Source organism: Acanthopagrus latus, chromosome 6 (assembly GCF_904848185.1).
Source record: "Acanthopagrus latus isolate v.2019 chromosome 6, fAcaLat1.1, whole genome shotgun sequence".
Taxonomy (NCBI): domain Eukaryota; kingdom Metazoa; phylum Chordata; class Actinopteri; order Spariformes; family Sparidae; genus Acanthopagrus; species Acanthopagrus latus.
Genome location: NC_051044.1, coordinates 1,137,639 through 1,165,542, shown reverse-complemented (window position 1 = coordinate 1,165,542; position 27,904 = coordinate 1,137,639). Strand labels below are relative to the sequence as shown.

Sequence of the window (27,904 nt, the reverse complement as noted above, 5' to 3'; positions counted from 1 at the left end):
ACACTTTACATCAGCTCTCCCCTCCCGGTCCGCGCTGCTGACACACTGTGGATTTAGACGGTTTACCCACCAATTAGTCATTAAACTGCGGCGCTGAGTACAGTCGGGTGAGTCAAATCCCTCGGAGAGAGACCTCGCCGTCAGAGCTGAAAGAAGGAGCGGCGCCCGTCGGATCATCAGATGACTGCGGTGTGAAACAGCCGGAGTGAAGTTGGGCTGAATGTATTCATCAGGTTAGACGCTTCCCTTCATCTGTTTCAAGAGTTAGCTGTTGAATTACCTCGACTGGTAAGGCGGCTGTCTATCACGCTTGAAAGAACAGGACGCGCCAGCTCAAGAGGAAATGAGGCTTAGTGGGAGCGGTAGCCCTCGCTGGAATGAACGACTCTCTTTAAGTATGCACATCCACTTTGAGGTGCTTGGCTGAGAGCAACAAATGAATAAAAATAGAGATTCAAAGCTCTGTAAGGCTCACAGATGTGAGACGGTACATATCACACTTTTTACACCCTAGCAAGAAGGAGAAGACACGACGAGGATGCTGAGAGGAGGTCTTCTTCATCACGTGTGGTATTTGTTTTAAAACACAACGCTGCACTGAGAGAGCTAAACAAGACTGTGTGTGTGTGTGTGTGTGTGTGTGTGTGTGTGTGTATATGAATTGAGATCATCCTCTGAGTAGAGTCAGCACTCAGCAGAGACTCTGGTTCTGGTTCTGGTTCTGGTTCTGTGTAACTGTCTCTGTGAACTGCTGCAGTCAGGCTGCTCAACAGGAGTGAAGAGAAATCACCTTTTTAATCCCACAAGTCACAAAGTCGTCTCTGAGCTCTGCTCCCATCTGTAACCGGCTCCGGATCAGAACAGAATCCGATGAGACTGCAGGTGTTTATTCCTCCAGAACATCTGGATCTGGATCTTTGGATCTGAGAAAACATATTTTACAGCTTATTATTTATCTGATGAACTTCATCAGGTGGACAGAAAGACTGAATGTTTCTCACATGATGGATCAAGACCTTCATGTTAGCTGAGTACGTTTCTGCACAAGCACAGACACATTCAAATGAACTTGTTCTCAGGTGGTGGTCTCTAGTGGCTGGAGCGAAGCAGCAAAGGAGGAAGTCAGGTGAACAGCCGGCTGGTTGGCGTGTACAGAACAGGAGGCTGCACGATGAAGATGGACAAATCAATCAGTCAGTTGATCCTCTGTGATTGATTTACTCTGTAGTTAAAGTTTGAGGATGTGTTGATTCTGATTCTGTTCTTTCTCAATCAGAACCAGAGAGTTAAAAGAAGCGTTTTGTTCAAGGTGATGTGAGATCAGAGATCCTCGTGACTGTTCACCAACATGACTGAACACTACTGACTCTGTTAACTCGTTATTTCTCCTTCAGAGATGTGAGGTTGATTAAAAGCGTTCTCTCATCATGTTTACCTTCAGATAATCCTATCAGGCCTGTGAACGACTCAGAACAAGGTGCCACATGACAGAGATTAACTCTTTCAGGTTGTGTATCGAGCTGAAGGCAACACGCGGAAGGATTTTCCAACCCGACCAGTCAGATCTCTTTTATTCCCTTTGGCACGGAGAAGAAAGAAGCACCATCATAACTGAAGACACCGCAAAATAACATTTGTCTTTGTGAAGAACATCCTGCTGGAGTCACCTTGGAAAGATCTTTGTGTACAGAGGTCACATCCTCACACTGTCATTCTTAAAGTACGCAGCGAGGAACAACTCCGTCAGTGGATGGATTCATTATTAGCGAGCGCACCTGGAGAAAGTGAGTCACCTTCAGAGTTGTGCAGAGTTCTTTGTTAGACACATCGGGGTGTCAGCAGCCCGGCGCTGCTCGCTGCATACCTGACTGGAATTAGTATTTATGCTTATGTTTATAATATCGCAATACACTTTGCTGTGAAATCTCTAAATTTATAGTGAAAGTCCCCGGTGTGTGTTCCCTGAAGTCGCTCCCTCCAGCGAACATCTGCAGGTTCAGCTCCGCTGCGCTGCGAGCACCTGAGGCCGCCTGCTAACACCCAGGTGGAGCGCCGGAGGATTTATAATGGATTTGTTCTAATAAATTGTTATAATGACTTCTGGTGTTACATTTTAATGCTCCTGTGAGCTGCTCTCTACACATTTCCAGGTACTTCACAGAGATATATTAGTGAGAGTACTGCACTAAATCTCATTATCATTAAAGTTATTATTTCCAGTGTGCCACGTCTTCTTCTGCTCAGCACCCTCAGCCTTCATTTCTTTTCACTTCTAACCCCAAAATGGACAAAGCTGGTAGGTTTAAGTCCGTGACTCTCCATCCTCAACACCAACTCAATAAATCTCAACATCAACGCCTCTAAAACTCAGACTGTGTCTATCAATAAACCTGCAGCACCAGTTTTAATAAAATGGCAGAAATGTTGAAAAGCTCGGGGAGCAGCACCAGGTCCGTCCCTGAACCGCAGCCCGGTCAGCAGAATCAGAGGCTGGCAGTGTTTCTATTGACATTTCTTTAAAACATCTTATTTTACGCTCACGTTACATATTTATCACCTGACTCTCTTATCGGGAGGTCGAGGAGATGGTGGTGGAAAGGCTGGTAAACCAGCAGGAGACTCTGAACGTTTGTGGGCAACACCGTGGATGTTTTTTTTTTTTTTTTTTAAAGATACTTTATTTGGCATCTTTGCAGAGAGTAAAACATATATTTTTGATGTGAGGTTGGCACATTTCCACTCGTGTTTATGGAGCCAGATCAGGTACTTCGAGCCAAAAATAAGACAAGACTTAAATCTAAAGAAGTGTTTTGGTTGAGCAGGAATCACAGTGTTTGGAGAAGTAAAGACCGAAGATTGAAGCCATCACCTGTTGGTGAGAGACCAGCGGTGATGACAGAAGGATGCCGGTGCCCTCTGGTCGGGAACACCATCAGTGACAAAGAGCGGTTGTGAACGGATCCCTCCAGGCAAAAGAAAACCTGGAGCAGCAACAAGGATCTGGAGCAGAGCTGTTGCAGGTGACGAGGACGGCTCGCTGTGGCTTCACATCCCAGAGGGGCTGCAGAGGATTAAAGCCGCCCTGCAGAGTTTCCATGCAAACAAACAGGATGGATTTACATTCAGGACTCGCAGTCAGACTCCTGGAGGTTCAGCTAACATGTGGAACAGTTTCCTTCAGTGTGAAAACAGCTGCAGACAAACTTTTCTTCAACGTCTGAAACCTGCCGTCTTTAAATCTGTTTACACTTCTAACAGTCGAGTTCCTCGTCTGTCGGCTCCATCTGTTGGTCAGTGGACTCCTGTGAAACCACCGGCTGCAGTGAAACCGGGACGAGATGTATAAAGGATCATTTCTTTTGTCAGAACTTCTACAAGTGGTGACAGAAAGCCAGAGCTCCCACCACAGGCATCCAGTCTGACTGAATCAAACTGGCTGCTGAGACCTCCCTGACGCCGGCCGCCCAAAACCTACAGTCAGCATGAGAGTTAGTCAAATCTGCAGCCACGACTAACATCCAGTCAGCCTTGTAAAATATTTTAGAGCTGGATTTATGTCAAGGTTTTAGTATTTCTTTTTACTTTGGCCAAGAAATAACATGGTTTTTCCTTGATGCTACATTTAGTGTCATTCGAAAGCTCGATATTTCTAGTTTCCAGCGACACCAAGCGTGTTTTTATAGACTGAAGAGAGAACTGTCTCCAACAACTCATGGTTTCATATTTATAAAGTTCACAGATTTATGACTTTATTGTTGAAATAAGATTCTGAAAGCTGAAGACATCCAGTGCTGGTCATGTTGACACCATCCTCAGCCTGAGGTACTGCAGAGGGTAACGCTTCATCACAGCGAAGAGCAACGGATCATGTTGATGTTAGCAAATTACTGAAAGGACTCTGGTGACATTGTAACATTAACATCTTCGTGTCGATGCTGCAGCGGTGCTTTGTGTCTTAATGTTGATGCTGATGTCGCCTGTGGAGGCTCCAACACATCCTGTCGCCTCACATCCACCAGACGGAGAACGTTAAGAAGAGCAGACATCAAACTATGAAGTTCAATAAAAGTTTGTCTCATGCAAAACATCATCCTCTCCTCCTCTGAAGCTGTTAAGTGTTGAGTCTGTCGAACCTAATTCACTTTGAAGTCAGCGACGTCGTGTGTGTGTGTGTGTGTGTGTGTGTGTGTGTGTGTGTGTGTGTGTGTGTGTGTGTGTGTGTGTGTGGAGGCTTGGCACGTGGTCACTGTTGCCTATACGTGTGTGTGCAGCTTGCATTAGGCTGAGTGTGTGTGTGCATCCATGCATTAAGAACACCCACACACACGTGGTGGTGCTCCTGTGAGTCAGATCGACCAACTGTGCATTAAATCAGAGGGTCAAGGTTGGTCAGCACATCGAGGCCGCAGAGGCTCCATCAGTGTTTCATACGAGGGTAACGGCAGACGGCGGGGAGGTGGAGAGATGAGAAATGAAGGGAGATGGAGAGAAATTAAAACATAACAACATGAATCTGTTGGTGTCCCCGAGAATGTTCACACGGCGCTCACAGATCTGATGACGGCGCCAGGAAGTTCATGTCTCCAAAGAAATATCTGTCCATCAAACAGGATTCCTCAAGACTCAAAATGTCTCCCCTCTACACATGATAATCATCATGTCTAATACTACAGGTGACATTAGTCAGCAGGTGAATTCGTCCCATGCTGGTGCACAGATCACTCACCTGCTGTTATCAGAGGGAAAGTTGTGTTTTTTAGCTGTAACTTACTGTTGATGGAAATCAAACTAACGCTGCTGGTAGAGAGAAACCGAACGGGAGACAAGCCAGCTGTCACAGACACACAATCACAAAGTGCTTCACATTAATGACAACCACAGTTAAAGCACCTGCTCGTTACCTGTCCAGCTGTTTCATCGTGCAGCAGGTCGCCGGCCCGGGAGGCGGAGCCACCACACCCTCACCTCTGATGCTGTCGTGGCTTCAGGTCCTGACAGCAACATAACAATGTTGTCACATAAAACAGAAAACTGAAGGTGAAGAGCTGTAAAGCTCACACATCATCCTTCTGTCTCCTTCTGGACACGTTCTGCATTGTTACTGTTTTTTACTTACTCTTTATTTATGGTTGTGTCTGGAGGAGGTGGCTGTAATAAATCTCGTGCTGATGAGGAGACTTCACGTGAAGCGCAGCGTCGTTGGATGAGACACCAGCGGGACGTTCTGTCCTCTCAGGCTGGACGAGGTGTTTGTTCCTCAGGACTCTGGAGGAGAAATGACATGTTTTATTCATCTTTATTCATTCATTTCCTTTCCACAGCTATCAGAAACTCGCTCCTCTCTCAGGCTCATATTATCCATTGTCATTACCATTATTGCCTTCTCCATCATAATCACTGTTAGAGTCCACATTATCGTCCTCATGATTACTGTCATCGCCATCAACACCACCCCCCAAATCACCACCGCCAAATGAATGCGACGGGACAATTTGCAGCAGATTCGATCTTAAAATAAAAGTGTCATTTCGAACACGTCTGCGTCTCGCTGGAGACGACACACACTCGTCTCATGTTTGTTAGTTAAAGATCCGACGTGTTCTTCCTCCTCTGCAAACACAATTAAACCAGAGTGTGTTTACTTTTGTTGGCTTCCTGTTTATTGTGATGATTATTACTTCGACATGTAGTTTCTTCATCACTCACAATCATCGTCACCATCATCACTGCTGTTGTTTTTGCTGTAAACAAGCAGAAGCCTGCCAGCATCACAATCATCATCATCATCATCATCATCATCAGCAGCAGCAGCAGCAGAAACACGTCACGTCAGCCAGCAGAGCTAAACTGTGTTGTGTCATCTTACTGTATTTAACTGCACATATTAGAAAATATATCTTAGCGTCCCGACGGCAGAGTGACTCACTGACGTCTCCTCACAAGAAGCACAAAAGAGCAGAAGAAGTCACGGACTGAGAATCCGTTTGTGTCGCAGCAGAATTTCATTAAACTGAATCTCAGATGTGAAATCAAAATACACACTGAATTTACTGGCAGCTTTCTATCCATCCTTGACCCTGGAGACCTGTGTGTGTGTGTGTGTGTGTGTGTGTGTGTGTGTGTGTGTGTGTGTGTGTGTGTGGCTGCCTTCATCTTTTCTCTGTATTTCCAGCGATGTATACGCCTGTCGGTCTCTCTCCCAGCACCGTGTGAGTCGGGCTTTCATACGAGTGTCAGGTGTGTTCAAAGATGCATGTGAGCACACGGCGTGTTCATTTGACCACCATCACCCCGGCAGCCATCGTCCAATCACAGTTCAGCTGCTGTAACTATTCACTGACGGTCTGTGGATCTCTGAACACGATATAGTGTTGAACACGAGGCTCAGAATCAGATGAGTTTCAAGTGTTTTCTCTCTTCAAAAACCGAAAAACACAAAACCAGATTAAACAGTCTTTTTACAAAATAATCACACCATCGCTTCCAAGGAAAAGGAGCGACTAACTGTTGTTATCCTGGGCAGCAAGACGCCAATGTGTCCGTCTTTTTTGCGGCTGGGTCCGTGGATTTAGACAGAAGGCGGTTTATTGGGGTCTGTTTTGGTCCTCCAGTATGACGTCTCAGAGGGAACACTCATTTCCACCTCCAGTGCTGTAAATCCAAACCGTTGATGTGCCGGCCTCTGTGTGAGGTGGGTGGAGGTGTCGATGACCTGCGCTGTTGTTCGACTCATAGCCGGGGAGTTTTAAAACCAGGAAGCAGCTGATCACAGCAGTCAGTCCATCACTTCATCTGCAGACGTCAAGATGAGCAGCTGGACGGCTGCTGAGATCCAGGAGATGCAGCGTCTCCTCGGTCTCTGCAGCTGTCTTCACTGTCCGCTTGTTGTTGTAGCAGCAAGCTGCTAACAGACGATACTTTCAAATTAAAAGCCCCCCGCTGAGAACCCAGTCCTAAACTCCAATGGGGTGCAATGTAAAGCTCTTATTTTGAAGACAAATTCGACCTGCTTCCTGCCCAACTTCCTGCTTCACGTCACGTCACATGTTTCCACCTACACCAGTGGAGGCTTTTTGGAAGAGAAGAAATATTTCGCCTCCCTTTCACATAGACAAGACAGCAGATCGCAGCTGGCTGCAAATGTGCCTCCTTTTCTATCTAAAAGCAGCTTCAGTCTGTCTGTGGAGTTACAAACCTCAGACCGGACATCATCATCCACTGTGTGTTAGTTAGTTTAAGCTAACGTTAGCTGCTATGTACTCATCTCTATTGGAGTTCAACAGGTTTACACTCCAACATCTAACGTCACTCTCTTCACCTGGAGGAGAGTTTCGTCCCAACACAGACACAAGAAGGTTAACACACATTCAAATAGACACACACACACACACACACACACACACACACACACATCAGTGTCAAATCACAGCACCGCAGCTCACATCCATGTAGGTAAATGCACTCATGCACACAAACACACACCGTTCCGGGTCGGGGAGTCGTGCTCACCCTGTTTTTCCTTGAGATGCTCTCTGTTCTGGAACAAAGCCTGTTTATAATCCAGTGAATAATGTTCAGTAGGTCAGATGAAAGAAAGCAGCCCAGAGGGCATTACATCTTTTACTCTCCACTAAACGAGAGGAGGTCATTCTGGAGCAATCTTTATTCAGAATCAATTATTCAGAGACCTTAAATTAAATTAAGCACATGTAGAAGTTCATTAAAAAAAAATCTGTCTATTATAAAATGTTCTATTGTTAGGAAGCACACTGATGGTTTTGGATGTGTCCCAGCGGTTTGTATGTTCCTTTAACTGTAACATGCTTCTTCTCTTCTCTGTTTGTTTGTTTCTGGTATTTCTGGAAGATTTGAATCTCAGAAACCTGGAAGTGAGAAATAAATAAGAAATCTCCTCGTCTCTCGACACAAACCACCAGGGTCCCGTTCATTCGTCGCCTCAGTGAAAAACGCTGTAGAAGCGTCCACACTGCAGCTCGTCGGTGAACTATAATGTACATGACGATATGACTGTGAAGACAGATCGTGCTGCTTAACAACATGTGTGCTCAGCAGAACAGAGCTGTGCGAATAAATAAAGAGGGAATTTCTCAGTCTGTTGAGAAACTGTGACACGTCTCCTGCCCGACACCGCAAACCCAACAAAGTCCAGTTTGATAAACTCCAGATCGCTGCGCCACAGCGGCCAGTCAAAGGGCTGAAGGCGGCTCTGCAGCGTCTCTCTGGGCTTTAAGAAGCTTAAGTGCTGTCCTCGCCTCAGGGGGACGGACAGGACGGGACTCTGAGGGAAACTCTCATTGAGCCGCTGTCAACGGTTCAATCTGGGCGTTTGTTGAACCTCGCCCTTCTGAATTTTTATGATAAAAATATATTTATTCATGTCATCCACCAAGTTTGGCTTCTGGCGTTATGATAAAAGCTGATTTGTGGCTGCATGCAGGCTCCACACAGAGTAGCAGGGAGCTTTGGTACATGTGTGGCGGTGCTGAACAGACTGTCAGCTGACTTTGTCCTTTAAACACAGCGACTCCTTCTGCTCACAGCTGAGTGAGAGACTGCAGCTCTGTACGAACCCAGCTCGACCCCCGACTCATTCTTAGTTTGAGAAACAACGTCACCAGTTAGAAACTCTTTCACATGCAGGAGTCACTCGCTCAGCAGCGTTCAGTCTTCTTCCTCCATCATGTTCACAAGCTGCCGGTCAAAAGGCCAGAGAGCAAAAATAACCTGCGATATTTATTCAGCTGAAATTCAGTCAGTTTTACAGTCCTATTAAAGATACGATCTGAAAATATAAGTGAATATAAGACGTGCGACTCACTGAACTGGCACAAGAAGACATTTTAACTTGTGTCCTCCTCAGAATGACTACTATACTATACTATACTATACTATACTATACTATACTATACTATACTATACTATACTACTATACCTGTAACCACCTCTGTGGCAAAAATGTTCACACACAAAAGAAATGCCATTAAATCACCATATATCAATATCGTGTCTGCTTATTTTCACTTAAACAACTTCAGATCTTCTCAAAACTACCAAACACGCAATAATATAATATAATAATTTAACCCTTTAAATGGCAGTTTTATTATTTGAATTGTGAATTATTTATTACAGAAAATAGACAAAAAATGTATAATTTTCTATATATTGCTAGTAGTAGGCTGATGATTAGAGTTTGGGATATGTCAAATATTACCAACCACATTTATTTGATTGCATCAGTATTTTTGTGTAGTAACAGAAACTCCCTCTAACCACCTCTGTGGCCAAAAATGCCTCACTGACTTCCATAAAACCACATTTTTTAATCTCACTGCCATTACAGATTTTATACAGCTTCTCAGATTCAGAGGTGCGTCTCACTGGACCAGAACAGGACGATGTTTCGGGGTCGGTTTGGACTCAGCGGGTGAGACGGACCGGCAGAGGGCAACGAGCTGACAGGAGACGGGACTTTCTAAAATAGAAACTACTTTGGAGTTGGCTGAGAAGCAGTTAAGGTGACAAGCTGAGATCCCACAAATGATGGCCGCTGGTACTCAGTGTGGCTCTCCAGCTGATGTGCTGAAGCTTTGGCAGGCTGACGCCGTGGGACTCGGTAACTGCCGGGCTCAGGAAGCTGATGCACCAGGGAGCAGGTCTGCAGAGGCTGCAGGTCTGCAGAGGCTGCAGGTCTGCAGGTCTGCAGGTCTACAGAGGCTGCAGGTCTGCAGGTCTACAGAGGCTGCAGGTCTGCAGGTCTGCAGGTCTGCAGGTCTGCAGAGGCTGCAGGTCTGCAGGTCTGCAGGTCTGCAGGGGCTGCAGGGGAACAGGCCGCCGGCCGGACGGCTTCAGTAGATTTAAGGCTGGAATCTCACCGCAAGCAGTCTGACAACATCACATGTGATATATTATGTATCAGCTCGCTGGAGTCATATAAGTCAATGAGGTTTAAAACTAGTGAAACATTTAAAAGCAGGACTGGATGGATCCTCCACTCTGAATATTAATTAACTCTGGTATTTGTTTTTCTGCTGGGAATAATAATTTCCATCTGACGTGTGTTTAAGTTAATAATAAACTGTTGTGTGGGTTTGAGCTGCAGGTTTTCATGTACGATATAAAACATTTTTCTGTTTCTGAGCTGAAGTTCAGCTGATGAAGAATGAAACCTGCAGCTCATGAGAGATGAAGATTGGAGGCTTCTTGATCACAGTTTAACTGAAGGGATCTGATTGGTTACTGGCCCGTCGTGGTCGCTGCGCCGCTCAGCCTCCACCGGGACGCTCTTGTTTTCATGCAGTTCCCTGATGACTTCCCGCTTCCCTCTTGTTCTCCTTCTCCTTCCCATTTCCCCCTCTTTCTCTCTTATCTCTCCTCTGTCTGCATTTCTGGCTCTTGAGTCATTCCTTCCTGCTATCAGCCGGCCAGCCTCCCCGGCTCTCTTTCCTCTCTCGGCTAAACCCGTCTTGTCCTCCCTGAGTCCCTCGTGAGCCGCTAGTCCTTCGCTTCAATCCCTGCCCGGCGTCTGCCTCCTCTCCTGCTCTAAGCCTGTATCATTTCCTTTCTGTCAACCTCCACCAGACTCCCTTCCTCCCTCTCTCCTTTCTTTCCTGCCATTCCCCATGACTTCCATGTTTTATCTCACCTCTGCCTTCCCTCTATCCTCTCCTAACCCATAATCACCATCTCTCTCTTTCTGTCTTCATCAGCCTCTTTCTGTTTCTTCTCCATTTCTTTCCGTCTACCTCTGAGTCTCATTCTCTTCCCCCCGTCTCTGTGTGTCTCAGCAGTGAGTGTCACGTTAATAATTCATGCCATCTCTAATCTTAAGTTGTAAATAGTTAATCAGAAGCCGAGCTGGGTGACACCTCCTCTCTGCCCATCACTGCTCCCTGGATCTAGCGGCTCTGCAGCTCTCTCTCCTGGTTTAATGCGACTCGCCCACATGCTGTCTGTCTGCACGCCGCCGACACACCTGTTTCTCTCCGCCTCTGTGGTTTTTTGCTCTCTGCATATTTTCTGTGCTGTTTTCTGAATGTCATTATCATCTTCGGCTGTGTTCTACACCGCTGATGTTCCCTCTCATTCTGTATCTGTCTCGTTAACCTTATCTCCACCACCTACTAACACATTGGGAAGAATGTAATGATGAATTTTGCAGCTGGAAACTGAGAACCGCATGTAAATGTTTCTTCTGGTGCCGCTGCAAAGAATGAACTTCGTACCTTTAATGATTCAAACGGAACCGACCCATCTCTCCTCCATCACAAAGAAATGAGGCTGATAATTATGTTACATGAGGATGGTGCTACATGAAGACGAGGGAACTTGAGATGCATCATTTACATCAATAACTTCAAATTTACAAGACTAAACGCAGTTATTTAACACAGAGAAAGATCTTTTTCTAAACCAAAACCAAACAGTGTTGATTTATTTTCAATCATGACCAAACTGCAATGTTTTCAGAACACTGAAACAGTCCAAAAATCCTAATATGTTGTGATATGTGAAATTTTTGTCACAAGTTTTTGAAAGTCTAACCGGAGAGGTAAGAAGAAGCTCTGACGGGTCGTGTCGTGCACCCGGATCGTCCTCATCCACAGTTTCCACCGAGTCTGACCGAGAGCAGATCGAGTTTTCATTTCTGTGCTCATTTTCAATGGGAGTGCTACGGGCACTTTTACATCAAAATCTGTATTTTTAAAACAGTAAGAAGTCTGGACACAACATGAAACTTTGCTGGTAGCATCACCAGGGTCTCTACACATGAACACCAGCACTGAGAACATTGTTCGTGTACACAGAGTTACTAAAAAGAAAGTTTTTGAACAGCTCATGTTAGCAGCAGCTTGTTCCGCTCGCCGCCGTCCTGCCAGTGGAGAAGAGTCGACCTCAGAATGAGACGTAACCTGGAGGACAGTTTGATTCGGGTCCATTCACAAAAAAAGCCTTGGTTGCATTTTGGAGGGAGCTTTGCTTTAACAGGAAGTCAGGCGGCTCAAATTAAAACAACGTGCCACGTCAGACTCCACAGCAGAACAAAACTGGAAATATTAACTAACTAACACACTAAAAACAGAAAAAAAAGATGGAACTATGTAAGCTGGTCAACCACAGCAGAAGCACAAAATCAAGGAACGACTGATGAACACATCTGAACAAGTCAGCAGCATCAGGTCAACAACAAGTCGCACACGGCAGCTTACAGTTTCGTGCTCGGTGGAATCGAGAAGTTACTCCACAGCTGTCAGACTGACCAGCGAGAGCAGAGACATCACGTCTATTAAACTCCTCCACACAACGGCTGAGGACAAGCAGAGGTGTGATGGAGTCGATCATACCACAGCAGAGACACCGACTCCATGTCCTCCCTCTGCTGAGGTCGGTGCTGAGGTCAGAGTCCTGACGAGCGCGCTGAACACTCGGAACAAATTCTGCCACGTCATCCGGATCACAAGCCTTCACGACTCGGCTCTGCTGACTGATCTGTGCTCCAAACGGCTCCTCATGCTGAGCAGCTGGATGAGCCTCTTGAAGCTGCAGCCAAAATATTATCAGAGGTATCATTAATAATTTCCCTGCAGCTCCTGTGTTTCCTGGAGGAGGAAAAAAAACATTCTCTCTCTCACACACACACACACACACACACACGCACACACACACACACACACACACACACACACACAATCACAGATTACTGAGAATCCAATTTGCAGTGAAAATTTTACTGACATGGCAGATTTGTAGAGATAATCTTTGCAGTCGTTATCAGACGTGACAGTGGGCGAGTATTGTTTACACCTCGTGTGTGTGTGTGTGTGTGTGTGTGTGTGTGTGTGTGTGTGTGGTCCTGGAGGCACCTACTGCAGGAGGAGCGACCACAGGAGTGTTTAGATGCTGGATAGATGCTGTCGGTGTGATCAAGTCACCGCTGTGCAAGATGCAATCAAGAAACTTTACAGGTAACATACAACAGGAGTGAAACAGGTGAGCTGCCATGTTTGTTCTGTCTGTTTGTTCCTTGTATAAAGTGAATCCCTCATCTTCTTCTGCTGAACCGGGTCGGGTCGGGTCGGGTCGGGTCGGGTCGTGGTCACTTGGGTATTCCAGACATCTCTCTCTTCAGCGATACATCCCGGCTGCTCCTCCGGGATCTGGAGGCGTTCCCAGGCCAGATGAGAGGTGAAATCCCTCCAGTGACTTCTGGCTCCGCCCGGGTCTCCTCCCAGGTAGCAGAACCCCGAAACCCTCCAAATGGAGGCAGCCAGGACGCATAATCAGCCCTCAGCCTGAGGAGCAGCAGCTCTACTCTGGGCTCCCTCGGACAAACAAGATGAAATCATGTGTGTCAGGACTAACACTGCTTAAACACACAGTGACACGTATGCACATGCAGGTGAATGTTGCCTGGCGGTGTATAAAGTGGGCAGAGCAGGATATGAGCTGCAGCTCGTCTGAGGGGTCAAACACAGTCACGGACTTCACAGGTGAAAGTTCACCAGCAACACAAATAATGCAAATGTTTCATTTGCCCCTTTGCTCACACAGAACAGAGGTGAACACACACCTCTGTTGATTTCTGTCATTTGTGCCCTAAAGCTTGACTGTGACAGGACGGTGCTGAATAAATCTCACCTGCTCCAAACATCCTTCTCTCATGTCCTGCGTTCAGCGGCACCAATACGCTGATACTGTGTGAAGTGAAAATAAGCTGTAAGAAACAGAAAGTCGTCACATCCTCTCAGCACAGCTGAGACGATGAGTCTTCTTTCTCTACAGTGAACCAGAGCACAGAACTGCTCCTGAACTCCTTCTTCATCACTTACAGTTGTGTCAGATTCACAGAGGATTCACATCACGGCAGATCTCGACAGTTCTCACACACCTGCAGATGCCTGCAGGCAACGTAAGACTGTATAAAAAAAAAAGAAGAAAACTTTGATGATCTCGGCTCTTTCAAGTATGAATCACTCGCTCGCTCTCACCACTTCACATCCTGCTGAGGGTGCTGGATGCTAAATATGTAAAGACAGCAGTGCTAATGTAACGACGGGCTGACAGAAAACACAACCCGGAGGATAAGACTCGCTTCACAGAATCACACAAATTGTTTCATTAAGTTACGGAGCTCTCGACATGTTTCCCTGCTCGTGCTCATCACGCGGCCCTCACCTCTACTTCTGTAGCTCTCATTTCTCAGTGTTTGAATGTCAGCATGGGCTGAATCACACATTTGCTGAACGTCTCTGCTACGTCTATAAATCTATTTGTCTCAATCCTGCTTCGTTCTCCTCCTCTCACTCTCATAAATTTGAATCCAAATGTATTTCCCTGCCACCAGAGGATAGAAAACCTGCTGCCAAAGTGATACACTCTATCGGCTGCGGCCATGTTTCCCCCCAGACGGTTTGACATTTACATTTTAGGGCATCTACCTGTCTGCCAATCTGTGACTCAACATACTGAGAAATCGAACGTTACGGGAGAAACAAACACCTGCAAACAATCATTCAATTAGTTTCTTCACTGACGAGACGACTGACCTCGTCATGATGTCTCATCGGCGCCACCAGGAGGCTGAAGCTCACATTTATTCAGTGAAATATCTCAACATCTACTGAACGAACTGCTACAACATCTTCGACAGACATTAACGGTTTCCAGCCGATCGCTCCTGCTGAGGTTGTGAGTGAAACGTTTCAGCACTTATCTCGTGGACTGACAGGAGATGTGGTGCACACTCGTGCTCCCGTCAGGATGAACTGTGAGAACTTGACGTAAACTCAACTCCGATTCTTCAAAACTCAGCTGAGCTGCAGGGAGACGTCGATATGAACATGAAACCATGTTTGAAATGAGATCTGAGTCTGTCAGAAACATCCAACCAGCAATTAATAAACATGTCAACATAATTACTGTAATATTAACACCGTGTATTGAAGGCGTCTCCTCTTGTTTCAGCGATTCAGAATCCTCCACCTCCTCGTTTGTTTCCTCCGGCGTCAACTTCACCTTTTTGCATTTTTCTCTCTGATTACCTTCAGTCGTCCCGTCGGCCTCGACGTCGTCTCTGTGGTTTTTAAGTGAATCTCATTTTTACATAAATATCCCTCCTGGTCGTTTTAAATCATTCGCTTTCTTTATGTGTTTCTTGTTTTTCAGATTGTCTCTTGTTTCCTCTTTGTTCTGTTGCCTCCAGTCTTTCTTTCCGACACAGTTTTTCTTCATCTCGTCCTTTATCTTACCTCCCTCTCCGCCTCCGATCTCACCTCTCACTCTCCTCGTTCCTCCCGTCCTCCTGCATGTGAGCTGTACTAACACTGGATCTACATTATACTGTGTACTTAGTTACCTTTCTATATGCTGCTGATGATTCACATTTCGGACTTCCTTCAAAGTATCTGAATACAGGAACTGTTTTCACTTGTGTTTGTTTCTATCAACGTTTCCACAGTACGTGTAATATAACTGCACATTTCTTGTCTCTGAGCTGACGTTCCTGTCAGGAGATGGAGGGAGTGACCGTGATGTGACGGCTGGGAGACAAAGCTGCCAAGCCAGAGACCACCGTTCAAGACTGTGTTTCAACATTTACTAGCATGAAGCCGCTGGATATTTTTAAGGATACAGGCAAACGTTTTCCCGTCATGTTTACTGCAACAGAATCTGGTGTTTTAATCCAGTGGTCTTCTACTAACACTAGCAAAGAGTGAACAACCTGAACAACTCGTCCTCATCAGACCGTCCAGGTCGACTGTGTTTACGTTTCCTCTTTGCTGAGAGCCTGGTGGAGGAACTCATCTCTATGGAAACAAAAGAAGAATGTAATATAAATCCGTTACTAACCTCCCAAAATGTAAGAATTCAACATCATCACATCTTATAATGACAGTGACAAAGAAACTGTGTTTAATCAACATGTTCCACGTCTACAGAGACGAGTCTCTGATCACAACAACATCAACTGAGTGTGATGAATCGCTTTTCTCAGATAAGTGAAATCAGTCTGAGGTCAGTGAACATCATGGTCATCGTGTGTCTGAACTATAAATATATATTCTTTTAATGCACTTAACACTTGAGCCCCGTCAGGAGCCTGCAGTCGGACACAGGAAGCTGCTGGAGCGACCGGAGGCACCGGAGCCATGAAGGTTTTATGGGTTTTATTTTCCGCCTTTACTGCATCAACATTAGAGTGGAGAAAGATCAGATCATAAGGTGGTGTTGACCCAGAGGGGACGGACGGGATAAAGAAAGATGAGGAGGAAGATGTGGAAGTGAAAGAGGTGGAAGGTGGAGAGTGAAGAAGGATCCTCGTTAATGCTGAGCTGCTGTACGTGTTTCTGATCGCAGTTAAACGAAGCATCTTTAATGTGGTTTTGGCAAAGAGAAGAATTTCAGTATTTACAATATTAATGACGTAATAATACAAACTTTGTTCATAACTGACATGACTGACAGCTTTCTCTTCAGAGTTAACTCTGATAAAAAGGCAATGAAATATATCTTAATAAACAAATATATAAACGGTTCAATCAGTCAATTATTTTACTATTAAATACTCCAAAAAACCAACAAACAAAAAGAGTCAAACTGATTCCCGTCTAGATTTTGGTCTCGAGGTTGTAAACGAGACACCGGACTGTTGACCAATCAGGGAAGAGTCTCCCTGTGAAACACTTTGAGTGACAGCACAGTTGTTCACATGATGAAGCAAAGATGTGCAAAGAAATGAAATAATAAAGCATTTTTTTAGTTTGTGGAAATGAAAATATCAATTTATGTCAAATTTTGTGAATGAATAAATTATTATGAATAATTATTCTTTAATACTATTTCTGGTGTTTAGTTGCATTTTTATTTATTCTTTATTTCTGACTGTTTTATTTATTTAACAATATGGATCTGACTCACTGAATCGTCACCAGCACAGTGTTAGTGATGGAAACAGAACTACTGGAATTAATTAAAACTGTAAGAGAAGAAATAAAAGACTCAAGATAACATCAATGCACTAACATCCAGACGCACTGAAGGACCCAAACACATGGGATCAACATTCAAATACACAGATAAGCATGAACACACTGAGGGAATTAGAATAAATGAAGCTCCAAATGTCTCACAGTTAAAAGTCTGAGTCAGCGACTGAGTCAGAGCAGCGTCAGTCGTCCTCGGCAGGCCGTGAAGCCGAGCTGTGATCATCAACAAACCAGAACTGTTCAGAGCTGCGTCCACTCTCAGCTTCATCGGGAAGTCACTTTCTACTTGTAGTACTTGTAAATGTACATTTGTAGAATTTCTTTGTTTTATATCCGCAAAATATTGTTTCAATGTATAAACACAAGCTTTCATTGAATATTTAGAGAACACGTGACGGGATGCCGGAGCTGTTTGTGACACAACAACACAAATGACGCAGCTTCACAGCACAGAACAGCTGGAGTCCACACAGGCCGACCAGCACCGGCTCAACAAATCAGAACACTGCAGACAAATTCAACTTCTCCCACCAAATTAAAAGCATGTCCACCAAAACAGCAGAGTACATTCACCAGCCGGCCGCCTGCCTGAACACACTCCTCTCAGAAATACTTCAATAATCCCTGGGGAAGTGTCTGAATGTGCCACTGAGCTCCAGAACTGCAGTCAGAACCTCCAATCAGATTCTCCAATCATACAACACACACAGCTACACTGCTGTCAGTCTGCTCTGCTGCCACTGACTGTACAGGTGAGCTGCAATCACTGAACTCACCTCTAGGTGGGGATGTGTCATCACACACACACACACACACACACACACACACACTCTCTGATTCACACTTCTCTACACAAAGGTCATACTGCTGCCAGATTATTATTAATGGACTTAATGTGTTATTTTATGTGTGGTCTACACTGTCGGCTCCAGCTGAGCGAACAGAACCGCTGAATCCAGATCAGCTGGCACAAAGATTCAGCACAGCTACACACTGTCGGTCCATCCAGCAGAGTTTCCTCTCAGACGGAGACGCGACTGACTCAGTGAAAACAAGCTGACGTGTTTGAGTGCAGTTGGAACTACGAGCGCTTGGTCTCGACCCGTTCTGATACATGTGGATGATTCACTGAGACACCTGAAGGACACGTTCAAGTGTTTCACCCCAGAAAAAGAAGAAACAGGAGAAGTGATGAAACGCAACAACAAACTGAACTGAACTGAAGGTCACAGCACCAGAGGTGAAGCAGCTCTCCTCTCTCCTCCGTGTTTCCTGCTGCAGATTCATCACACTCACATGTTGCATCATACTAATTGGACTCATTATGTGCTGTTATACTTCATCCAAACCAAAATTTGTTTCACTCCTCCTCTGAGATGATTGTTTCTGCCCTGTTACATCTTCTATCTTATCTTTAAGATATTTCTCTCTGTAGCACAAACATGTGATAACAACCTGTGCAGCTGTGTTTGATGAGGGCGAGGCTGCCATGGTAACTGCAGCACCACTGGAGGACGTATGAATGAACTGAGCCTCAGTAATGAACCACCACCAGCAGAAACTACAATCAGTCAGCTCAGTCAAACATTCATGTTGAGGTGACTGGAAAGTATCACTGAGTTCGAGCCCAGTCGACAGGATCGAATGTTATCATCCAACGTTATAACGTGAACCGAACATGTCGTGTTCACGTCACGCAGCGAAGGGTCAGTATTTCTGAGGTCACCTGCAGACGTTTCCATCTGTCTCTTTCAAAACAGGACTTTAAGTCAAGCCATGATGTTTCCTGACCTGAGCTGAACATTAAATCTCAACAAATGTGAATGTGCAGCATGTTCAGTTGTAACTGACGGCATCTGTAGTTTAGTTAGTTTAGCAGAAACGTGTGCGGCTCACATTTGTTCTGGAGACGGACAGACGGATCAATCGATGGACATTTTGTGGTGAGTAAACTGCCCTCACAGGGTGGGTTGATATAGAACAAATGGACTGGACCAGTCTTCTTGGTGCGTATTATATATTATACTATATATGAAGTTAAGCTCCATTACTGCACTAACGGAGTGCAACATGTTTTGAGGATGAAGTGTGCGCGGCAGGTCGGGCGGGTCGAGTCAGGGGTGTGTCTCAGGCAAACACGTCATCTGCTGCAGCAAAATACTTTGACTGATGAAAAACACAACATGTGAATACCTGAAACATCTGATAAACACACAGAACAACAGAGCGTCAGACAGACACACAGCGGTGGAAATGTGATGAGGATCTGAAGATGCTTGTTGCTGGGTGAGTTACAGCCCAGTGGCTGGAGTTAGCTTTGGTTTTCCCCTTTTAAATAAATTTTGTGTTACAATCTAACCACAAACTGTTGAAGCACACGAGCTGCTCTGATCAGATCGTACGATCCGTGAAAAAGACCAGATGACAAGAAAAGCAGAACCACAAGAACCGCTGAAGTAACTGCGTCCTGTGAGACGTCTGACTCCAGAGGCTTCAGTCCAATCAGACGGCTTATTGACTCAGACCGACTCCTGAAGTCAACAAACTCATCTGCATCATTATTGGATCCACGTGCTCGACATGCACGAGACCTCCAGGTGTGAACGAGGCCACGTGGAGCAGCACCGCGAGCGTTCTGCTGATTCTGTCTTGTTTCTCACTCAGATGCTTCTGTAGGTTCCTGATTTCATTGAACTCACTCGCACACGTGAATCATTAAAGTTCTTCATCAGATCTTCTTCTCTGCTTCGACACATTTATAGCCGACAAAAATAACAAAGTCTTCTGCTCATTATGCGTTCGCCTTTATTTCTGAAGTCTTTAAGCTTCTCTGAGAACATCTTGTGTGACATTTAGTGCATTTAAACACTGAAAAACATCTAAATATCAGAAATAAACGCTCGATTTGAGAAAATGGAGACTAAAAACAAGAGACGTTATCCATCAGTTAACGGAGATTACTTTACATGACGAGATCTCTTCTGAGTGTGAAACTGTTCAAAGGTCTGAAATAAATAAAAACACGCCAGGTTTCAGATCAAATTACTTTCAGACACATCTGACCAATAATAAGTTTGACTGAGAAAAAGAGATTGAAAATAGATGTTATGTTTTATTACATTTACAGACTTTTTCATCAAGTAAAAATAACTCAAATAAAGAAAACACTGATCATCAACACAAGGCGACAAAGTGACATTAAGTATTCAAGTCAAAGGATCTTTTCTTGACAGCACTTTATAATCCATGTATACTTAGAGACAAGAGACCAGAAACTGGATCTTTTAATCTAAATATAAAATTACTGCACTTGAACAAAGAGACTTGATGTTAAAGTGTTGGAACAGCTGATGTAGTTTCATGGTTATATGTGTTATTGCAAACTACAGATATGTTGCAACTTTACATTTCTTTACATTCAGACGAAACACAAAATCATGTGGTCAGACTGAAGGAAAAGATCACGACTTGGCTCGACATCGCTGGATGTGTCACTGCAAACACACACTGACAGAGCTTCGACTCAGACAGTGGTCTCAGTCTCAGACAGTGGTCTCTGTCTCAGACAGCGGTCTCAGTCTCAGACAGCGGTCTCGCTCTTGGACAGTGGTCTCTGTCTCAGACAGCGGTCTCAGTCTCAGACAGCGGTCTCTGTCTCAGACAGCGGTCTCGCTCTTGGACAGTGGTCTCTGTCTCAGACAGCGGTCTCTGTCTCAGACAGTGGTCTCGCTCTTGGACAGTGGTCTCAGTCTCAGACAGCGGTCTCAGTCTCAGACAGCGGTCTCAGTCTCAGACAGCGATCTCGCTCTTGGACAGTGGTCTCGCTCTTGGACAGCGGTCTCTGTCTCAGACAGCGGTCTCTGTCTCAGACAGTGGTCTCGCTCTTGGACAGTGGTCTCTGTCTCAGACAGTGGTCTCGCTCTTGGACAGTGGTCTCTGTCTCAGACAGCGGTCTCTGTCTCAGACAGCGGTCTCGGTCTCAGCAGATGTTTTTATGCTGCTGCTGATTTTCCAGCTCCTTCTCATCAGCCTCAGATCTCGGAGCAGCTGGGATGTCCGGTGCTCTCAGTTAACTCTCCTCTTCTGAGGACCAAAGCCAGGATTTAAACCTGCGACCTTCAGTCACAGGATGGTCTCTTTAACCACTTGTCTGCCTGCCAAATACCGTAAATCTTCTCAGCAGTGATTCAGCTGCACTCTTAAAGCAATAATTTATTCTCGACTGTTACCCCTGTGTAACTCTGAGACACAGTCTGAAGGACCCGTGAATGATTCGGGGGAATTCATAACACTGCTGTGCCCCGTTTACACCACCACAGTAAATCATACAGGAGTAATGGTGATCTAAAATCCACTTTGCATTAATGATATGTGTGGCAAGCGCGGAGGTCCTGGGGATGAGCGCTCGGGTCAGCAAGTGTCTGACCTCAATTACCCCCTCGCTATATCTGCCTCCTTCCCAGACGCTGCCGGTAAACACGCTCATACGGGCTGAGGAGGGATGACATCATACAGAGGATGCACCAGGTTGCATTGTGGGAAATACAGACTGTTAGCATGTGTACATGTTTACTGTATGTATATATGTAGAGTATATCACATCATCAAAATAAATGTTTCAGCAGCATGTGTGTGTATCTGCAAATATTTCTGTGCATGTGAACAATCTGAGGAATTCTCTACAGTTTGAACTATTTCAGTGTTACAGCAAAGCATCCTGAAGATGAGAGTGATTTTCATTGTGTCCAACAGTGTGTCGCTGGTTAGACACACATCTGGTAACATGGGGCCAACACAGAGAGACAGACAGACAGACACACACCCACACACACACACACACACACACACAACCGCAAGGACTTCAGAACTTGCCATCTCTAGTTGGACCAAGCTGTCCAACACAAACACACATATTCTGCTGTTCTGAATCACTGGATGCCATTTGGTGTTGGAGTGTGTGTTGTTGTCCTGTAATTGTCAGATAACTGTCCTCCAATTAGCACGACTGCACTATTGAATGTTCGCCCTGCACTTAAATATCCTCCACAACAAACAGAGATAATAAGCGTCTCTCCGTGTGACAGTTTGTTAAAGTCGTAAACGTTCACAGACTTGAGATAAAGACTGAAGACTCCACGTTGTGATGCAGCAGAACTTTAAACACACGATGTCTCTGAACTAACTCTGTGACGATAAAGTCTGCTGCACTTTGATGATCAGTCGGTTTGTTTGTGACGACCTGCTGATCTGCTGTGAGCCGCCGGGGATTCATCTGAGACGACAGCTCTCACTCTGACCTCGCTTTGCTTACGACATGAATAACTGAAATGGAAACAGATACCTGAATAAAACTGATTCCCAACAGTTTGCTTTGTTTTTCCTTCTACTGAATACACTGATTTAATTTTCACACTGTGAATCAAAAGAGTTAAATATCAGGAGGTCAGATGAGGCAAAGCAGGCGAGATTCACTGTTGGTGGGTTAAAACATTGATGTTCTGTTTGCTGTTCGCTTCCTTTTTCTGCAGACACAGTTTGTTTTTGAAGAGAAACACGATGTAAGGTCAGAATAGATTAAAAAACAAAAGAGCCGAGACCTGATTTTGTGTGATGTGGAAGATTTTTTGGAGCTAAAATGTGTCTACGAGCCGTGTTGAGTCGGCAGGCTGTCTCTGAGCTATTTTTCATCTCTGCTGTAATGCAAATAAAGTGAAAGAGCTTCCCTCAGCAGAGAGGAGGGAAACAGTGGCAGACAAAGGTTACATCCTCACTGAGCATTTTGCTTGTGTCTTCAGAGATACACACTGTACATGCACAGCGTACAACAACTACAGGCAAAGAAACACTCGCAGAGAAGCCAGAGAGATGCATTCAACACGGCAGCTGTTGATTTACGCACAAAAAAATAAGATCATGTTTCTGCCTTAAAACGCCTCATTGGGTCTCCACAAACGTCGAGATGTCAGCTGGTCTTTTAGTGTATAAACCAAGCAGGAAATATGCACTCACGCCATTTTGACGTCAGACAGCCGTGTCACACAGTGCGTGGCAGTCATGGACAGGAGACGGTCGAGGGAATGAAGTCCCAACAGAAAGTTGAGTCTGATGGAAATGTACAGCACCAGACATTTTCAAAACACAACACTACACTTACACATGCATCAGCTGTGGCTTTGATATGTTTTGCTGTCGGCGCCGTTCAGCAGTCCAACACTCTGCTTCTCCACACAGGAGGAGAGCTGACGGTCATCTACACACTGACGAAGGGATAACGCCTCATAAAACCCCACGTCAGACAACCCCAACTTTCACTATTTTATAGCCTTCAGATTTTTCCATCACTGTTAAAAAAAGAAATGGTGTCAGTGACGGAGAACATCCGGCTGAAGTGACCTCTGCAGACTCAGCTGCAGACGGCCCGGCTTTCCATCAGAAATTCTGTTTTCCGTCGACACAAACGAGGCGCGGTGCTCACAAATGTTGAAATGCAGTCTGCACCTCCACCTGCTCCACCTTCTGAAGTGAAGGGTTAGAAACATGTGAGGGTGACTGATGTCGACGTGTTACACCGCCTATAAAACGTGAAGGGATCCGCGGTTTGCAGCTGAGCATTTCATCCTGCAGCAAAACACACTGATGCTTTTCTTTGGATAAATACACATGAATCCACACACACACACACACACACACACACACACACACACACACACACGTACACACTGCTACGCTTACACAACATGTGCAAAGCAAAGATGCTCCTGACTGTGTTAAACAAGCTCTTAAATCATCTTCGCCAAGCGGAGGGATCGGAGAGAAGCGAGCAAGCGGAGAGGAGGAAGCGATTTCCCTCGCAGGCAAAATGCCGTAATAAGTGTATTGTTTTTCAAAGTGAAAACCTCGAATCTGAGTCTCATCTCCCCAGAGATGCAAGAGGCTTACTCTTCTTAGCTGTTTGCAATTTCAAATACATTTTCATGGGTGTGTGTGCACATGCATCTGCGTAAAATATGCATGTGAGAGAAAGATTCCTGGAGAAAAAGGAAACAGAGAGCGATGGAAGTGAGGGACCGTCGAGGAGAAGGAGGCAGAAAAAAACAAAAAAAACAAGACGCAATTATATTCTCTGCTTCGTTTTAATGAAGTGCAAAAGTAATTCCCTTATGAAAGCTGTGGTAATTGCCCAAACAGACTTATTATGTGACAATCATACTTAGAACAAAATGCAGTATGAAATTGCGAGGGATTTCAAATCAGGGGGAGTAATTTTTGCAAGACGCCTGACAAGTTAAGATAATTAAAATATATTCTGTTTTTATTTCAGGAACAGAGTGACGTCTTCCTCTCTGTCTGCGTGTCAGGATGTCAAGCTGTCCTCGCTGCTCGCTGCCTCATCGTCAACATAACAGGCAATTATACGGCGAGAGATTTGGCTCATGTTCCCAAAAACAGCCGACATCAGAGGAGAGCAGCCTGCACAATGTAATCTCCCCGTCCCAACTCTAATCTGGACATTAGGATGAGAAGTTATTATTTGGGAGAGTTTTATGTAACGTTCTGATCCTAAAAAGCTCAAAACGAGGCTGTTGTGGATAATGTGCTTCGTCTCAAAGACGGAATTCAGAGTCGCAACAGTCGCAGCGTCTGAATGGACGTGACAGAACGATTCAAAGACGCCTAATATTCAAAACCAGTCATGTTCCTGAGACACTTGAAGGAATAATCCATCCTTGAATACTCATAAACTGTTACGCATCACCAGCCTCCGAAGTCATTTTGTGAAGAAGTTTCCTCAGTGACTTTCTGAGAGTGCGATCTCGTCCTGACCTGCTTCATCTAGTTGTAATTCAGTTTGTGATTTCCTCCGTTTCTCTGAGCGACTCCCAGCAGTCCTCGGAAAAGATGACTGAACCTGTTGAGCTTCAGCTGTAGATTATACTTGTAGGTCGAGAGAGCAATTAGTGACAGTGATTAATCGTGACAGAAATATTATTCCAGTCCCGTCGTGGCCCTCAATTAAAATTCAACATCTTGTGGCGGCATTGCATTCTGCTCTACTGAGGCGGCTGCTGGAGGAGAAATGATTTCCTTCTCCTCTGTGATGGATTTCTCTGCCTGTGTTATTGTTGATGGCTGATTGAGAATGATGGAGCTAAAAGGAAGTCCTCGCTCTTTGACTGATGCCAAACCCATTTATCACTGATATTTGAGACGGCTGAAAGATCTCATGCAATCAAATTTTATTCAAATGGCTCAAAGACGAGAGAGAGACACGACAGAACAACAACACAGATCCAGGTGTGCAGAGGTGCATCGATACCAGAGACAAATCAATACAGAACGACTACTGTAATACAATTTACTCTGTTCTGGTGCCTTTTGTCTAAAGGTAACAGTGCAGAGGTTCATTTGATCTGCAGAACAAGCTGCTGCTAACATGAGCTGCTCAAAAACTTTCTTTTTAGTGACTCTGTGAACACAAACAGTGTTGTCAGTGCTGGTGTTCATGTGTAGAGACCCTGGTGATGCTACCAGCAACGTTTCATGTTGTGTCCAGACTTCTTACTGATTTAAAAACACAGATTTTGATGCTGATGTAAAAGTGCCCGCAGCACTCCCACTGAAGATGAGTTTGACCTGAAAATGAAAATATGGTAAATCTTAAAATTGCCTCTTTCATCATAATTATGCTTTTACATGAAGGTTTGACTCGTCTACATTCACAAAACGACTAGGTTGCATTTTAGCGAGAGTTTTGCTTTAAGTGGAAAAATCTGACCGTCTCTTTGTCGAGAAGTCCACGGTGATGCTAACTTCAGGACTCACCGGCTGAAACATCCAGCTGAAGTTATCTTCCATCAGTTATAATCAGGATCAATCTATGACATGAAGACTTCTCTCCAGTCTGATCTGGACTTGTAGAAATATAACTCAAGCCTTGTAGAAAATATTAGAGAAGTCTCAGCATCATCCCGATCCCGAGCTCGTATGATTTAAGTTTTCCAGCCTGCTTGTGGCCTGGCAGCAACTTCTCCGTCTTTCTTAGTCAGCAAAGACTTGAGCTGTGTGTGTGAAAGAATCTTTACCCAGGTTTGATCTCTCCCCGTGTCCTACATGCCGAAAGTCTTTAAGTGGAAATACTAGTTAACATTCATGTGCTGGGTCTGAGCGCCCCGGGTTCTTCTGGGCTGAGCGACGGTCTCGCAGGATGCTGTAAAACGAAAACGAGGGGAGACGAGGAGAGGAGAGAGGGAGGCGATCAAGAACAAAAAGAATCTCAAGAAAACGCATTGGAGAGAGGAGGAGTGAATTAAAGAGATTAGAGAAGGTGACGGGCAAGTCACATGTATGAGAAGAGAGAAGGGGAGAACAGAATGAGGGCAGATAAACCATGAAAAAGACATCAGAGGACGGATGAGGCCGAGAAAAACACGAGACAAATAGAGGAACAAGAGAAGGAAGTGAAAGAGAAAGAGTTTTTACGGTAAAAGGTGGAGGAAGAGGAGCGCGATCATAATATGGTGAAGACAAGTTGAAGCCAGAGAAACAATGAAAACAGGAGGAGGGGAGGGAGGGGAGGCATGAGGAGAAAGATGCAAAGACAAGTGATGAAAAAGTGAGAAGATGATGTGAAAGGAGACAGAGAACAAAAGACGCCGATGTCAGATGAGGCAATGAAAGAGGAATAACAATGTGGAGAAGGACAATGTGAAGCACGCCAGAGAGATAAAGAAGAAACAAAGTGAGACGAGGAGGGAGATGAAAATAACGTTTTTAAAAAAAGTAGAGAGGTGATGTAGGAGACAAGGACACGAGGAGAGCAGAGGAGGGAGTCAGAGGGGTCCTCGTCTCAAACACTGACAAGAAAAGAGGACGAGCAGATGAGAAGCTGAGAGGAAACACCTCAGGCCAGACACGAAGGAGGAGAGGTGGAGGCAGAGAGGGGAAATGAAATGAGAGGGGAGATGAAGAACGGAGGAGGAGGAGGAGGAGACGTGGGACAGAAACTATATTGAGGTCCATGAAGAAAAGAGGACTGCAGAACGGTGAAGGCGACAGAATGAAAGGAGGTGAGCAGACACGGTGTGGAGAGCGTCAGCAGCAGCCACACACACTTTTCTCACACTGCACAAAATCCAGTCCGTCTCCTAATCAGCTGATCCTCCGGGGATTAGCCTCGCTCCAAAAACCCTCCCATGACCAAAGTGCTTCACTCGGGCTTTGTCAGAGACTTAAACTCTGACAGAGTCATGGGGAGACGGAGGTGGAGAGAGGGCGGAGGTGACAACAAGTCCTCCAACACCACCCGCAGAAACAGAGCCAAGGTGACTTTGTTCAGACTGCAGACCGATCACATCGTTTCTCACAGCAGATCTTTACGACTGCACACACTGAGAATCACAGTGATCACATCAGACTGTTCACCAGTGTTGAGCCTGAACGTGTTCATCATCTCGTTCATATTTTGGGCGAACGTGAACTGAACGTACTGTATTTCTGCCTGATGAACGTTATTGTGAACACGTTCATTCTGGTGTTTGTGAACGGCTCTCTCTCAGTTTAACTTCGGTCAAAAGAGTGCCAGATTTCCATCAAGAAATGAAACCCAGCTAACACACTGTAAACAGGTCGTAATATGTAGCAGGAAAACTCCCATCTGGCAGCACCAGCCACCACAGAGTCGCACCGACACGTGTCATCAACATGTGAAGCATGGAGGCAAAAACGAACGACGGCAGCACCTCAGACTGCCTCCACCATTAATACGGCATCTTCATATGAGTACTTAAAACTAACAGACCTTTCTGTGTAAACTTCACCTGCCGTGTTTCAAGAAGCAACTGCGTTCATCAACATCGTCAACTCCAAACCTGAGACGGCACATTGAACTAAAGCACCCG

General features: G+C 45.1%; 1 long non-coding RNA gene across 12 annotated transcripts in view; it reads right to left on the bottom strand.

The window, feature by feature from the left end:
* Nucleotides 1-872: 872 nt before the first annotated feature.
* LOC119021577 overlaps nt 873-27,904 on the bottom strand; it is a 129,751-nt gene continuing 102,719 nt past the window's right edge. For 5 of the 12 annotated variants that reach the window (XR_005075654.1, XR_005075656.1, XR_005075657.1 and 2 more), the window contains 2 exons: nt 12,889-15,827; nt 11,868-12,561 (listed from right to left, as the gene is read on the bottom strand). This is a non-coding gene — a long non-coding RNA (uncharacterized LOC119021577). Of the gene's footprint in view, nt 924-1,016; nt 1,165-2,869; nt 3,083-4,901; nt 4,992-5,116; nt 5,266-11,867; nt 12,562-12,888; nt 15,828-27,904 lie in introns of those variants that run through there. The other 7 variants (XR_005075658.1, XR_005075651.1, XR_005075655.1 and 4 more) reach the window with 7 other exon arrangements.